The following is a 14,051-nucleotide window of genomic DNA, read 5'->3' as shown; positions in this document are numbered from 1 at the left end:
TTTATCCCATGGTGGACTCTCTTCTTTAAGGCACTTAGTGAAGAAGTTTAATGGAAGTCTTTGGGAAATACAACTATGATATGTTGACCAATCCTTTTTGTTTACAAGCTCATAAACACCCTCAAAGAACTCGAGGAGATTTCTGGTTACAATTTTCTTAACAAAAGCAATATTGACTCACCCTATTTGTTCACATTCCTACTTGCTCTTTGCTGTATTATACTTCCACAAGCTGTCCAGCACAGACAATTATTTCCCTAATGAAAGAGAAATAATGGAAGAGATTACTCACTGCCCTTTAAATTTAAAGATGAGCAATGTCTCCAGGAAAGCACATCTTGATACAGCACACCAATAATTGGTTTTGTGTCTGCCATTCCCAATTTTCAAGGAGTAGGAGGGGGAAATAAAGACAATGACAGAGTTGCTTACAGTGTAATCGTGGAGGTAAAGTAGGGGGGAAAGCATCTGGAAGGGGAGGATGGTATTTTACATCAGCTGGAAAGGATCTTTTTGGCATGGGCTGAAGTGCTCTGGAAGTTTTTCTGTACAGTGGAGCAGTCAAAGTTCCTCTGATGTGAAAATGCTCGTTTAGCTTTTAATTTCTGTTTAACATTTAACTTTTCTGTTACAGTGTATTTATTTCCTGGGTTTAGTTTGCCACCTGCAGACAAAGTGTAAATGAGAGCACTTGGCTGGATGTGACGGATCTTTGTGGGTGACACACGTTTTGCAACGGGAGCAGTTATTGAACTTGGATTTTTTATTTTGAACTTTTTTACCCAGAAATCAAAGCTCACGACAAATGCTGATGGCCTGGAGTTCCTCACCTGTCACTGAGTAAATCTGTAATGCTCTAACAGGACTGGGGGAAACTTGCCTTGGTTGGAAAATTTAATTTGATAGTTCTCCACGGCTGTGGCAGTAAATATTCCTGGGTAGAAGGTGTCAGAGTGTTTAGTCCTATTACAGGAGAGAAAGCACACAAGCAACAGCTCTGACAGCCCATATAGGCTTTCACCCAAATGTGGTATCTACTACAGCACTGCTGTGGCAAGAGTGATAATAAATCACAAGCTCAGACTGGTCATCTGGAGCAGATTCCTTTTAAGCTACAGCCTGTCCTGCTCCTATTAAAGTCAGCGACCGTTCCATGCCCTATTTTTTGCCATTGATGCAGAAAATGGACTTTTTTCAGCCTTCAGAGAATGTCTGGTATCCACAGGGCCAGATGCATTTTCAGGACTGTGTTTGACTCACCCTGGCTCATGAACTGTCCTTAAAAATGAGGGGTGGGCAGTGGGTGCTGTTACAGCACCTCTTGCAACAGGTTCTTCTAGAAAAAAACTAATATGTTGAATTTTCTGAGCTCTCAAGAGTGATACTGATAGCAGTGGGTAAAGTTCAAGAACAGAGAAACAAATAAGAAAAGCTGGCTGGTACATAGTTCTGAAATGGGCTGCAGGGACTTGCAAATCAAAAGCACAATCAGGTGCCAGAGCTTGAACTCTCTGCTGCTGGCACTTTTGCCATTTTCATGGATGTTTTCCTGCCACAGGAAACCATCAGGATGCCACAAACCAATTTACCAGTCCAAAAGTGAAAAAAAAAAAAACCAACAAAAAAGCCAATTTTGAATATTTGTGATATCAGAGGATTCACATGGATGTCAACTGTTGTTCTGATCTTTAGGTTCAAACACGAGAAGAACAATAAAAATCGAAAAAGTTGTCTTGTTTCACATCAGATATTTCAAAACAGCAATTTCCATGTGCTTCAGGAGTGTCTTGTAACAAGGAGCTCCACAGACAGATTATCCATGAGCTGAGGGTTTAAGACCTGAATGATCAAAAACTGCCCTTTCTCCTTAGGAACAGATAATAATTTGGAAAGACAAACAAAGGAGTTTATATCCATACCAAAGTTAATCAACCTTCAGCACCCAAATACTCCATTTGGAGGGAGTTTTTTATTTTGTTTTAACTCTGATATTAATGTTCTATGACACTTAAGCCCAAGGAAGTGGCTACACTTGGAGCACAACTGAGAAATTATGGCATGACTAAAGGTACTGGGAGTTCGTCACTGAGTAGTTGCAGTATTTCTCCCTGTCATGCCTGAACATGTTTTGCCTGCATAAAGAGTGAATTTGGACCCCATTGTGATGGAAAATCTTGTAAAAGGATAGGGAAAAAAAAAAAAGAAAAGAGAAACATACTTGTTTATAGGTGATGTCAGGAAAAGAAATAACCTCTGCAACAGTGCCTGGGTCTCCAGGGCTATGAAGGTGGCATTTTCCACCTGCACAAAATTTACTGGGAACATAAAATCCAACAAGGAGAAATGTATCATTTGTGCTGATACTCTGCTACAGAGATTCTGCTGAAGAATATTACCTCCCATGACTCTCTTCCTCCTAATGCAGGATCACCTCTAGTATTTCCATCCAGGAAGACTGGTGAATTAATCAGGGCCCATCTTCACGGGGTTGGATTATCCTCTTGTCTTCTCTTTTGGCCACAAGGAATTGGTTTCTTTTCCAGGGTGGAAGGAATAGAGATTTATGCAGATATGAAGAGCAGGTTTGTAGACAGACATTGCACTAACAATACCCAGTCTCCAACACCTTGGACAAGGCAATTTATCTGAGCAATGGGTGGAAGAATTCAGAGGGTGAGGCTTGGCCAGGAGTGCCAGATTCATTTCCTCTCCTGTATGGAAGTACATCACTTTTAGCTGGATTCAAAGGGGACCATTAAAATATCTAAAATTGTAACAGTTAATCAAGAGGGAAGCTTCTGAATGTATTAAGTTTCATGGCTCCTCTTTAGATTTTTTTTCTATCATACTGGGGGTTTCTTAAATTATTTTTCTGGGTGGCAGGTTTTCACATTCTTGTTTGATCATTTCCTGAGGTGAGTCACTTGGTGGAACAGTCACCGATCCTTATCCGTGCTGGCAGTTGTCATGTTACTCTAAAAGCTTTTTGAATAACAGTGTGAGGAGAAAATGGTTGTAACTCTGCCCCACAGCTGCCCTGTCCCAGCCTGACCCTGAGCACAAATGAGCTGAGCTGCACTGCCCTGAGCAGCCAGCAAAGAGCTGGCACCCAGCTCTGCTTTCCAGTTCTTCTCCCCGTGTCTCAAGACAAAAGGAAACCAAGGGCTGAAAGAGAAAAGTAGAAGGTTACCAGAAAAGAAACCTCACTGTATGAGCACAAATCTTTTCTTTATTAACGGAAAAGAGAAAAGAAATCTCAGTTTTGGAGCTGCTGGATTGATCTTGTTCTGCACTACACCTGCAGGCTTGGGCAGAGCTACGAGCAGGAGGAAAACCTCTCTCCCACATAGTCCCATGGCAATTCCAGCATCTCCTGCTTTCTTCCTTATGCCATGATCATCCACTACTTCCCAGTTCATTATCTCATTCCTAGATCTCCACACAGAGAACCATCTCGGTCATTTCAGAACAATTACAGGATGGAGATTTACCTGACAAACCACTTCTATTAAACAATTTTGGCCCCTTTGCCTGCACTGTGCAACCCCCTTTCACTTGGGACTGCTTTTAGAGATCCATCACTGTTGGAAGAGTGAATTTCTCCAAAGGAAAATGGATCTTTATTCTTCCAGAAATGAAATTCTTTTCTCATCTCCTCCATGCTCAAATTAATTGGGTCCAAAAAAAAAGTATAGTTCCCTCTTTTATGCAAAAGCAAAACATTTCTGAGTGGAGGAGATATTAGTGCTGCAGTGGCCTGGTTAATTAAAAAAATTGGATGTTTCAGATTGCCATTATCTCCCACCACCCCATCCACTAGTCAAAGCCTCAAACAAAAATTGGCTTTCAGGGCAATGGATTTTCATTTGTTTGTTTGTTTGTTTTTCCATGTCCTTCAGGACAATGTTTTCTCTTTATTTCTCTCTCCAGTGTTTGTAATTTGTATCAGACAGGTCTTTATCATCCATTCCTAACACACACTTGTCTGAAAGTGCCAATGGTTTCAACACTGTGTGAAGAATGGCTCTGTGTTGAAAGCGAGATTCAAGCACCCAAACTACATTTGGTTCCCAGTGTTGATGCAGATTTTCCCTGGGAATATGGGGCAAAGCTGAGTAATGTTCCTGAGCTGGGGGAAGGGGCAGCCAGGGCACCCACAGATTGTGACAGAGCTGGGTCACAGCGGTGCCTCCTGCAGCCCTTCACTCTGAACCCAGCACTTCATGTGCTTTTCATCTCTCTGCACCTTCGTTTAACCTCCATAAAATCAAACCAAGAATTCCCTGCTCCTCCTTGCCCAGGTTTGTCCTCCACCCATGGCCAGCAAGCCTGCACTGAGCAGACATTCCTGCACTGGGATAGATCCGTGTGTTTAACAGATTAAGTTAAAAACAATCTTCACCGCTTCATTTAACTAAAGCATTTTTCCAGACAACTTCCTCTGCTCGAATGTTCCTTCTAATTATCATTTTCCCTTTACAATATGTTGTGTCATGCTGCTTAGGAGAAAGCTCCTAGCGAGAGGGAGCACTGGGGTTGTGAAGGAAATATGTCCTGGCTATTAGGAAGTTCAATGAAGCGCTGACTTTTATATCATCATGTAGGGATGGGTGAAACAGTCCAGAAAAAAACCACTGCCAGCTGAGCAGCAATGTGGGGTTTAAAAAAAACCCCTCCGTTCCACAATGTTTTTTTAAGGTTTCTCCATCAGTTGCAAGATTATTTTGCTCTCTCTGACTGCTTCATCCCAATGGATTGGCCTCGGAGGTGGAGCTGGTGTGTGGAACTGCAGCCTGGCCAGGCTGTTTGCTTTGTGCCCTGAGTGGCTCTGCCCTGGGCTGCCTGGGGGCTGCTTTGCTCAGAAGGAATGATTTGGAGACAGCTTTCAGCCCAATTCCATGAGCTGTTTGCAGCTGTTAATTTAACAGTTTGGTGCTTCCATCTTCCATAGGCAGGAGCAGCTGCTCCAGTGCCTTAGACATCGAAACTTCATTTCCAGTAACAGGACTGGGAGATGGGAGGAAAATGCTTTTGCTCCACTGAACAGGGACAACATGGTGGTCACAGGAGTCAACAGAGAGAGATTTTACAAAATGAGCCTCTGTAAGCTACAGCTCTACAGGGATGAAACAGGGAGAGGAGAAGAGTCATGAAAGCAAACCCGTCTTGGGAGAGCTTTTCTAGGGCACAGTGCCAGGGGAGCTCAATCAGCCCAAACAGTGAAAACATCAGGTATAAAGAATCTCTGTGTGTCCCTAAATGCATGTGAATTTAGGATTTTTCTTTATGGGAACACATCAAGCTGAACTTAGGACAGACCCTGTTCCTAAGCAGTAGTTACACCAAAGTGCTGCAGAACAAAGAGTCAAACTGATCTATGGCAGAAATTATGTTTCCATTTTATATCACCTGAAGGACTGATAAACTTTATGATCATGAAGTGACATCCAAAACCTCTCAGCCAAAGGCTTTTCATGAGCCAGTAGCACTGAAGTCAACAGGAAACTTTTCAGTGATTTCAGAACTAGTTTTTCACCCCCTTTTTAATAGAAAAAAATAAAAGGTGCTTTCTGTTGTTTGGGGGTTTTTTTGCTTGGTTTTGGTTTTGTGGGGTTTTTTTGTTTGATTGTTTTGTGTTTGTGTATTTTTGGGGATTTTGATTGATTTTTTTTGATTTTTTTTCCCCCCAGCCCCTGTGTTAACTTGTCAGATCTGGTGTCAGGCTGTGGTAGAAGTTGAAAACTTAATCATTATGGGTTTTATTTTTATTTTGAATCATATCTATTTACTCTTTGTTTCTTTTTTATCTCATAAAGAGAACTTCATCCTCCAACATTGTTGTAAAATTATTTTCCAAAGTCCAGATTTTCCATTGCAAACACCTACACTTGCCACGAGAAGTTCTCCCTTTCAGCACATCTGCTGTGCTGCTCTGTCATACCTGTGCTCCAATTTGAATTCTAGGGGAAAAAAAAGATGTATCCAGGATTTTGGTGTTAATTGTGACTTTTTATTTTGCTTTATTTTGTTAAGCCATCCTAGAGCACCTGAACAATACGTTGTGTGGTGGATTTTTAGCAGCAGCAGCTACCAAAAACCAGAAGCAGTTGGAAGGATTGCTCCATTCTTGTCAGATACAGCTGAAGGTCTTTTACATAGCTCTGGAAATTGTGCTAATTTTTCTGTTCTAGGGCAGTTTGCAGGGTATTTGTGCCACACAATTGCAGACAGGTAATTTAATCAATTCACTTATATACCTGGTCCTCTCTGCTTCCCTCTGTAATGAATGGGGAGCAGGAAGAGCTCCCAGAGTGGGACTGGGAGCAGCTAAATTAGGCTCCTGGTTGAAATGCTGTTCAGAGCAGGCTGAGCTTCTCCTTTAATTACAGAGAAAGTCAAATTAGACCAGCTAGTCATCTCAGACTGCTGGGTGTGAATTCCTGCCTTTCTACACTTCCCTGTAGCCTCCAAATGAGAGAAGATCTCAACTCCCAAGTCCTTCTTCCATAAATACACTCCAGCTTCCTCTGTGGCTTGCTACACCAGGCAAAAGCAGGGGAGTGTAATGCTGGGAAAAGCTCCTGTTCAGCAGTGGCATTATTCTCAAAAAGCCATTGCACAGCCTGGTCATAAAAACGTGCTGGTGGCTCTCCACACATGTCCAGGCCTTTGCAGCTCCAAGCCCAGCCTCCCTAAAAGAGTAACTTGGTCTTTCTCAGTTTTAACATCCACATTTAAACAACACAAGGCCAGGCTGGAGGGGCTCTGAGCAAGCTGGGCTAGTGGAAGGTGTCCCTGCCCAGGGAACAAGATGATCTTTAAGGTCCCTTCCAAGCCAAATAATTCTGTGATTCTATGAACACTGAGCTACAACCCCCTGAATTTTCACTAATTCAGCCTCAGCTCCTGGCTTTATATATATATTTCTGCATTCATGTACAGATGCTGATTTCCAGTCTGTTCATTAAGAAAACCCAATGCCCTTTTCAGAGTCACTGGAATATATGGTTTTGTCCTCTTGGGAGCTGCTGCCAGGGTTGTTTAGGATCTCAGCATTAAGAATGTTGGTTTTCCCTCTGATGTGCTTGGTAGCTCACCCTGTGCCTTCAACAGCAGTGTGTTATTTATTGGCAATTTCTTATGCTTCTATAATTCTCCTCTGAATGGTCATTTGCTTTGCTGGCCAGCATTTAAGTCCTGAGATCGGTGATTTTTCTCATGGCCCATAAAATAAGAAAAGTAATTTCCTACTTTATTTCTGCCTGGTGGAAATCCATATGTGGAAAAGTGGAGTAGGCTCACAAGTCACTGTCAGGCACTGGGTAACTTACACAGTATGGAATCAAACGGCAAAATATGTTTTATAAATAGGTGTGCACATTTTTTAAAGAATCCTTGTGATCAGTAAAGTCTTCTAGTTTAGGTGAATAATCTCTCAAACCAGAAATGTAATATATATGTTTTAAGTTGCCTGGTTAGACAAATACATTTATTACATGAGCTGTGATACCCAGTGGGAATTTCCCTGTGCCTTTATTGATTTGGACTGTCTTGGAGTACTAGAGTATTTATGATATCTCAGTGATGCTCAGATGCTGTGGAATTCAAGCATGAAGCTAAACAGCTCCTCTGGTATTATCCATTCATCCATCTCTCTGACAGACAAAGGACAACCTTCCCCATTCAAGGACCTGCATCTGTCTTTTAATTCTGCTAAGGGATAGGTGGCAAATGTGTTTTTTCTGGAGTGGGGAACCTGGAAGTCAAAGGAATACTCAGCATCTAAAAGCCTCTCCCAGCAGAAGGAAGAGATGGGGGACCAGGAGAACTGTGGAGAGATGAGGGGTCACCAGAGAGGCTGGGGAGGGCCTGAAGGAGATGAGGGATGGGGAGAAGCCAGCTTGTATGCATTAGATTATTATTTCTATTGTCATTTTTCTCTGAAAAGCTTTTATTTTAATGGATGATCAAATATTTTAAAGGACTGAGTAGGCAGTCACAGGCTGCTTTAAATGTCCTCCAGGTTGTCCATTGTGCTCATGAGTGTCTGTCATGTGATGGAAGAGCTGAAAGCCTCAGGTCTGGGCAGGGAAGTCAACAAAGAGACCTGAGGGACCAGGTCTGTGGCTGGGTTGGGAGATCTGGTGCTAATTTGTGTACCTGGGCTAATCCTGGGTGTTGGAATGCCCATGGGAAACAGCTCAGCTTAGGGAAATATTCCTAGAAAGGGAATTTGAAACTGAAATCACAGCCTTTTTTCCTTTGGAAACCTGTTCTTAAGGAATGTGCTCATCCTAGTAGAGACCACAGTGATTCCAGGTGGTCTTTTCATCTTATTGAAGCAGAGCAAGCATTGAAGATCCCAAGGAAGCTGCTCACTGCCAATCTATCAAGTGAGAATTGTTTACTGAGGTTATTCAGTAAATAATTCCAATAGCCAAAAATACAACAAAATCACCATCTGCCTGAGGATATCTGGAGAACAGAACAAGAGGCCAAATTCACAGAGCAGATTATTCCTCCAGCTCTGCTGGGAATGCTGGATGGGACCAGCTCATACTATTCTTTCATCAAGACCAAACAATCTTCTGCTTCCATGAATGCCAAATTAACTCTGAAGGATTTCAACTGATGGCAGACACCTAAACCCTTGTTCTTTATCTAACCAACATGTTTACACAACCATTTGGGTTCCTTAGGAGACTTTTTAACTTGTAAACTGTGGAAAAATATTTCCCTGTGTTTGCTATTCAGTTCTGTTTGCTATTCTGTTGCAGTTTTCTAACTTTAACTGTTGAAAAAAGGTAAAAGACAGATGTGCCAATGGGGTAACTGAAAGTTAAACAACTGATTTCTTAATTTAAGTGTTTAAAGTCAAGTCATTGACTTAAAAGCCTGAGAGCTGCCTTGAACAAATTAAACAAATTTTAAAGAAATTTACCTGGATAGACTTCTGCAGACATTTCTGGGGACAGACACAGTGCCTCTTTGACCCACCTCTCATAGAAGGGACCCAAAGTAGCAGCTACACTGGAGCTACTGATCCCTTTAGGACAAGGGGAACTGGTCTCACGATGCACCAGGGGAGGTTCAGGTTGGATATTAGGGAAGGTTTCTTCACTGAGAGAGTGGTCAAGTATTGGAACAGACTGCAGCCTTCAAAAAAACCCAAGTAGATGTGGCCCTTCTCTGCAGGGTTTAGTGGGTGTGGTGGTACTTGGTCAAAAATTGGACTTGTTGACCTTGGAGGTCCTTTCTTGTTGGAGCGAGTCCAGAGGAGGGCACCAAGATAATGTGAGGGCTGGAGCAGCTCTGCTCTGAGGAAAGGCTGAGAGAATTGGGGTTGTTCAGCCTGGAGAAGAGAAGTTTCGGGGTGACCTAATTGTGGCCTTCCAGTGCCTGAAGGAGCCAAAAAAAAGATGGAGAGAGACTATTTACAAGGGCCTGGAGTGACAGGTCAAGGGGGAATGGCTTCAAACTGACAGAGAGGAAGTTTACATCAGATATTAGGAAAAAATCCTTCCCTGTGAGGGTGGGGAGGCCCTGGCACAGGTTGCCCAGAGAAGTTGTGGCTGCCCCATCCCTGCAAGTGTCCAAGGCCAGGTTGGACGGGGCTTGGAGCAACCTGGGCTAGTGGAAGGTGTCCCTGCCCATGGCAGGGGGTTGGAACGAGATGGTCTTTAAGGTCCCTTCCAACCCAAATCTTTCTGTGATTCTGTGAGTATCACAGCAAAGCAGGACAGAGGTCAGTGGGCTCAGATGCTCTTGGTCCAGCCCAGCCCTGCAGGCTGTGCAGTGAGACAATCAGCTCTGGGTCGAGCTGCCGGCACATCCTAACGAGAATGGCTGAATTAGGATCACAGCTCCACTAAACCCAAGTGTTTGGTGAAGCTTCACAACTGGTGAAACTGGGGCAAAGCCAGGGAGCTCACAGCTCTCATGGTCCTGCCTTTGTGCCAGTGGCAGGATTTGGGTAGCAGAGGGGATTCTCCAGGTCCCCTTTCCAGTACTGGTGTTGACTTTGAGACTCTTTCTGGTGATGCAATCACAAGCAAAAGCCCAGTAACATCCACAGAAAAAGAAAAATCTCCCAGTTTGAGAGACTGGGGAATTCAATCTCATAACTAATATTAATGAAGTTTATAGATTTTGCGAGTACCTCTATTACTCAAGTTGTCCTCAAAGCCTGGATTTGGCATTAAATGATGAGACTTTTGGAAAGAACACCGAGTCTTTTTAATGCTTGTTTTGGTATTATAACCTGAGATGTGTATTTTCAAAACACTTCCTCTAACATCTGGGTCCAAGTTACAGCCTTGATTATTTTTATAGCACAATAGTGATTCTCATCTCAATCACAAGACTGCAGAAAGCTGTGCTTTTTGGGGGAAAAATTCAAAACTTTCACTCTGATGAAACAAACACATATTGGATATTAAAGGACTGTAATGAGAAATCTCTTGTCTACCATCAACCAATCTTAAAATTGAGTTGAAATATTTTTGCCCTAAAGGTGAAAAGGCAGGTTACATTCTGGCATCAGGAGCAATGTTTTGTGTCTCAGAAATCAAACATTTGGCCCTGTGACTGAAGATAATAATTTTTATCATTGATATCATATAATCTGTACTCATGTGTCTGTTCTATAGTTTCCACTGCAGTGTAAAACTGAAATAATGGTTTAATAGTGTCTTCAGCTATGGAAACCATATTATATTACTCATTGATTTTGTTCATGATATTTTGTCTAACACAGAAATAAGATTGCTGGTCTGAAGAATCATTAGAGTGATAAAGGTTTTCATATTCAGATGAATGCTATAACTTGGGGAAGCATAAACTGGAAATTCTTGGGAAAAAAATATGTAAGACACTTTATCTAATTGCCATTAAAAAAAAAAAAGAAGAAGAAAGACGTTTCAGTGATCTGGGAAATGAGGGTGCTGTCATGAGTTTAGAATTAAAGACTGGGAAAAAGACCCCACCACTTAACTCCAGCCCCCCCCCCCCAATATTTATTTAAATTTATCACAGCATTGTTGGTAATAAACAGTAAGGTAAATGTTCACTTTGACAGCCAGATGATCATCCGTAAGGACTATTTAATTGGATTATTATTTCTAACACTTAAGCAAAGATAAAGACTTTTTCTTTGTCTATTGTTTCCTTTAACAGGAGTTTTGTTTTCCTTCCCTTCCCCTTTCTTCTTGAATGATATTTTAAAAAAACCTTACAGTAAGAGGTTTCCAGGGTTGCATTATGCATTATAAACATAGATTTTTATTTGTTTGCCTAATTTTCTTTTCAGTTCCTTTCACCGCCACGAACTGGGAGATGACAAATGACTTTGTGAAGGGGTAAGAGGAAGAGCTTCTGCAGTGACATTTAAATTTGAACCCATGCTTGATGGCATGCAGATGATTTAAATGCGTGTCACCAACGCACAGCTCTAAAAGTGGATTTTAAAAATGCTTTTACTTCCTTTACTGCTGCTTTAACCTGCATCTGGAGAGCCCTACGAGCCAATGGAGCAACTGCAAATAAGCTGCAATTGTTGTCTTTCAAAGCTTTTTCCTGTGCCCCTCAGGTGAGCTGCGTTGGGGGGGCTGTAAACAATGATTATAATGAGAACTCTTACTATGCAGACAGAGCTGGCAGTGCTAAAGTCACCTCACAGGGCACACTCCTGACCCTGCCTCCAGGTTTGCTGTTCAGCAGGGGGTCACAGCCTGACAAACTCCCACAATTCACAACTCCACATCCACTGCCAGCAAGAGTGTTCATCCCTTCTCTGACCACATCCCGGGGGCAGAGCTGGGGTCACCCTCACAGTGAATGATCTTCTGCGATCAGCACGTGCCTAATCCCTGTGCTTGACCTTCTCCTATTGTCCTCACAAAGGTCTCCATCCTTCTCCAGCTGCTATCATGCCCAAATCCAGCAGTGCTGTGTTAATATCCTCTCTTTTCTTGTTAGGAGCTGGATTGAATTAAATTCAAGCATAGAAGCACCGCTGACATTTGGGAACGTTTGGATCTCTACCAGCCCGTGATTGCTTGTGCCCCATTTGATTTACTGGTGAGGCAGAGGGAGGTGTGTTAATGCCATTACTCACTAGCAGAGCCAAAACCAAGCTCTTGAGATGTGAAGGATCTCCAAATCCAGGGCTATCGACGCATAATTGGCGTGAAAACCCCCAAGATCCCTTGTGGTTTATTACGTGCTGAGCCACTGTGGGTTTAGCAGATTTGCAGACTCTATTAAACAACCTCTATTAAATAAAGACAAACTCAATGATTAAATGTCTCTGGGTACCTTGCATGAACTTACTGAGGCACTAACAGTGTAAAACCTGAATATTTCCCATTAATCAGCTGATATAAATATCTGATATAAAGGTGTTGAAAAAAAGGATAGTTTAATGCTTTTTATTTAGGGAAGTGAGAGATGGAAAAGGAAATGGCAGTTGTGTTTCAGGGGGAACACAGCTGATCTCTGTGCAGCAGCATTTCTGCTCTCCAGCCCATGCTGCCACACTCAAATGTGTGCTGCATGGTGCCCTGACCCCTGTTTGATAAATACAAGCCAAAATAAAAACAAAGAATCTTCAATATTTTTTTTTTTTGTAAGAGGTTGGATTAAGGGTCAGCTTCTCTGTTTGTCTCATCTGGGTGTCTCACTGCTCTCCTCTGCTCCCTCACCTGACCCTGACACGTCAAATGGCTCAGATGTCTCAGTGCTTGGGTGGATGGTGGTGGTTCCTTTATCACACCAGAGCTGCTCTGGAAGGGCAGCAACTTCTTCCTGGGGTGTTTTCATCCTTTTGTTTTGGTGGTAGAATATCTGTCTATCAATGTACACATACTTATTTAAACTGAAACTCGTCACTCATTAGCTGTGTTAATCCCTCTTTTACCTCATTCACAGTATGAAAATATTTATAAGCCACAAGGTTACCTCCTGTCTTCATTGGATAAGAATCTGCCTTTTCAGTCTTTTTACATTTTTCTCCTCTGTCTCTGCTCCTAGACCATCACTTCTATTTTTATTTTCTGTTACTGGTACCATTCTGCATGAATTCACTGGGCTTTTTGCTTCATATACCTGGTTATCCCAATGTGGTCTCCAACACAGACCTTTCCAAATTCTGCTGTTATTCCTATGTCTAGTTTTTGTATTTCACAGCCCTTCTATTCTCCTATTCCCTCATTTTCTTCCCTGTCAGTGTTATTCCTTCAGCCACGCTGCCACCGTTTTGGACACATTTCTGTCCTTTTCCCCAGACAGCCTTTCCTCTCCTCCATCAAATGCATTTTTTCCACATGTTCCCTTCAGCAGCCTTTTCCATGTCTTCCCCTTTATCCAGGTTTCCCCACTCCTTCCAACCCTCAGCTATTATCTACCATGCTGGTTTGGCTTGTCTGCCTTTGCTGGAAGCTCTTCTGGGCACGGACTCAATCTTATTTCAGATTATTAATGGGGCTGGGAACCCCAGGTGGGAGGATAAATTCCAGGTTTCTGGGGCTGCATTGCAGAAATACTGGATCACCACTTGAAGGTTGTTTCTTCTCCCCTCTGAGACAACCTGGGACACGTTTCATCAGTCCTGACCATCACATGTAGCAGCAGAGCACAGGGTGTGAGCACAGGATGTGAGCACAGGAGCCTGGTGGTGTCTGTTCACGTGAGGGTTATTAATTCCAGGGATGGCTCCACTGTGGCACTGCCAAGCCAACTGCAGCCAGCAAAGGCAATCTGGCCCAAGGCTGAAGCAAAACCTGCCAGAATGGCATGGGGAAGGAAGATTGAATCTTTGGGCATCTGGGTGCAGGGATGGAGCGAGGAGCCAGGAGCTGAGGGGAGCAGCATGTGGTGCAGCACTCGGATAATTGGGACGGGCTGGCAGCCACCCAGCCCCGGGTGTTACACACAGATGCTGTTCACTGGGAGCACCACGAGGTGGAATTGGGAGGGATAAAGGTGGCAGACACAGGGAAGAGCCTTTTCACAACTGCAGAGCTGGAGATGGACGCTGCCCTTCCCGTCTGCTC

At 42.9% G+C, this 14,051-nt stretch overlaps 1 long non-coding RNA gene across 2 annotated transcripts in view; it reads left to right on the top strand.

Moving 5' to 3' along the window:
• Positions 1 to 12,302, top strand: part of LOC135423856 (uncharacterized) — a 38,365-nt gene extending 26,063 nt beyond the window's left edge. For both annotated transcript variants that reach the window (XR_010434989.1, XR_010434990.1), the window contains exon 3: positions 11,309 to 12,302. This is a non-coding gene — a long non-coding RNA (uncharacterized LOC135423856). The remainder of the gene's footprint in view (positions 1 to 11,308) is intronic.
• The last annotated feature ends 1,749 nt before the right edge of the window (positions 12,303 to 14,051 follow it).

Source organism: Pseudopipra pipra, chromosome 17 (genome assembly GCF_036250125.1).
Source record: "Pseudopipra pipra isolate bDixPip1 chromosome 17, bDixPip1.hap1, whole genome shotgun sequence".
NCBI classification, from domain to species: Eukaryota; Metazoa; Chordata; class Aves; order Passeriformes; family Pipridae; genus Pseudopipra; species Pseudopipra pipra.
The sequence above is the reverse complement of the archived record's forward strand: the minus strand, read 5'-3'. Positions and strand labels throughout refer to the sequence as shown.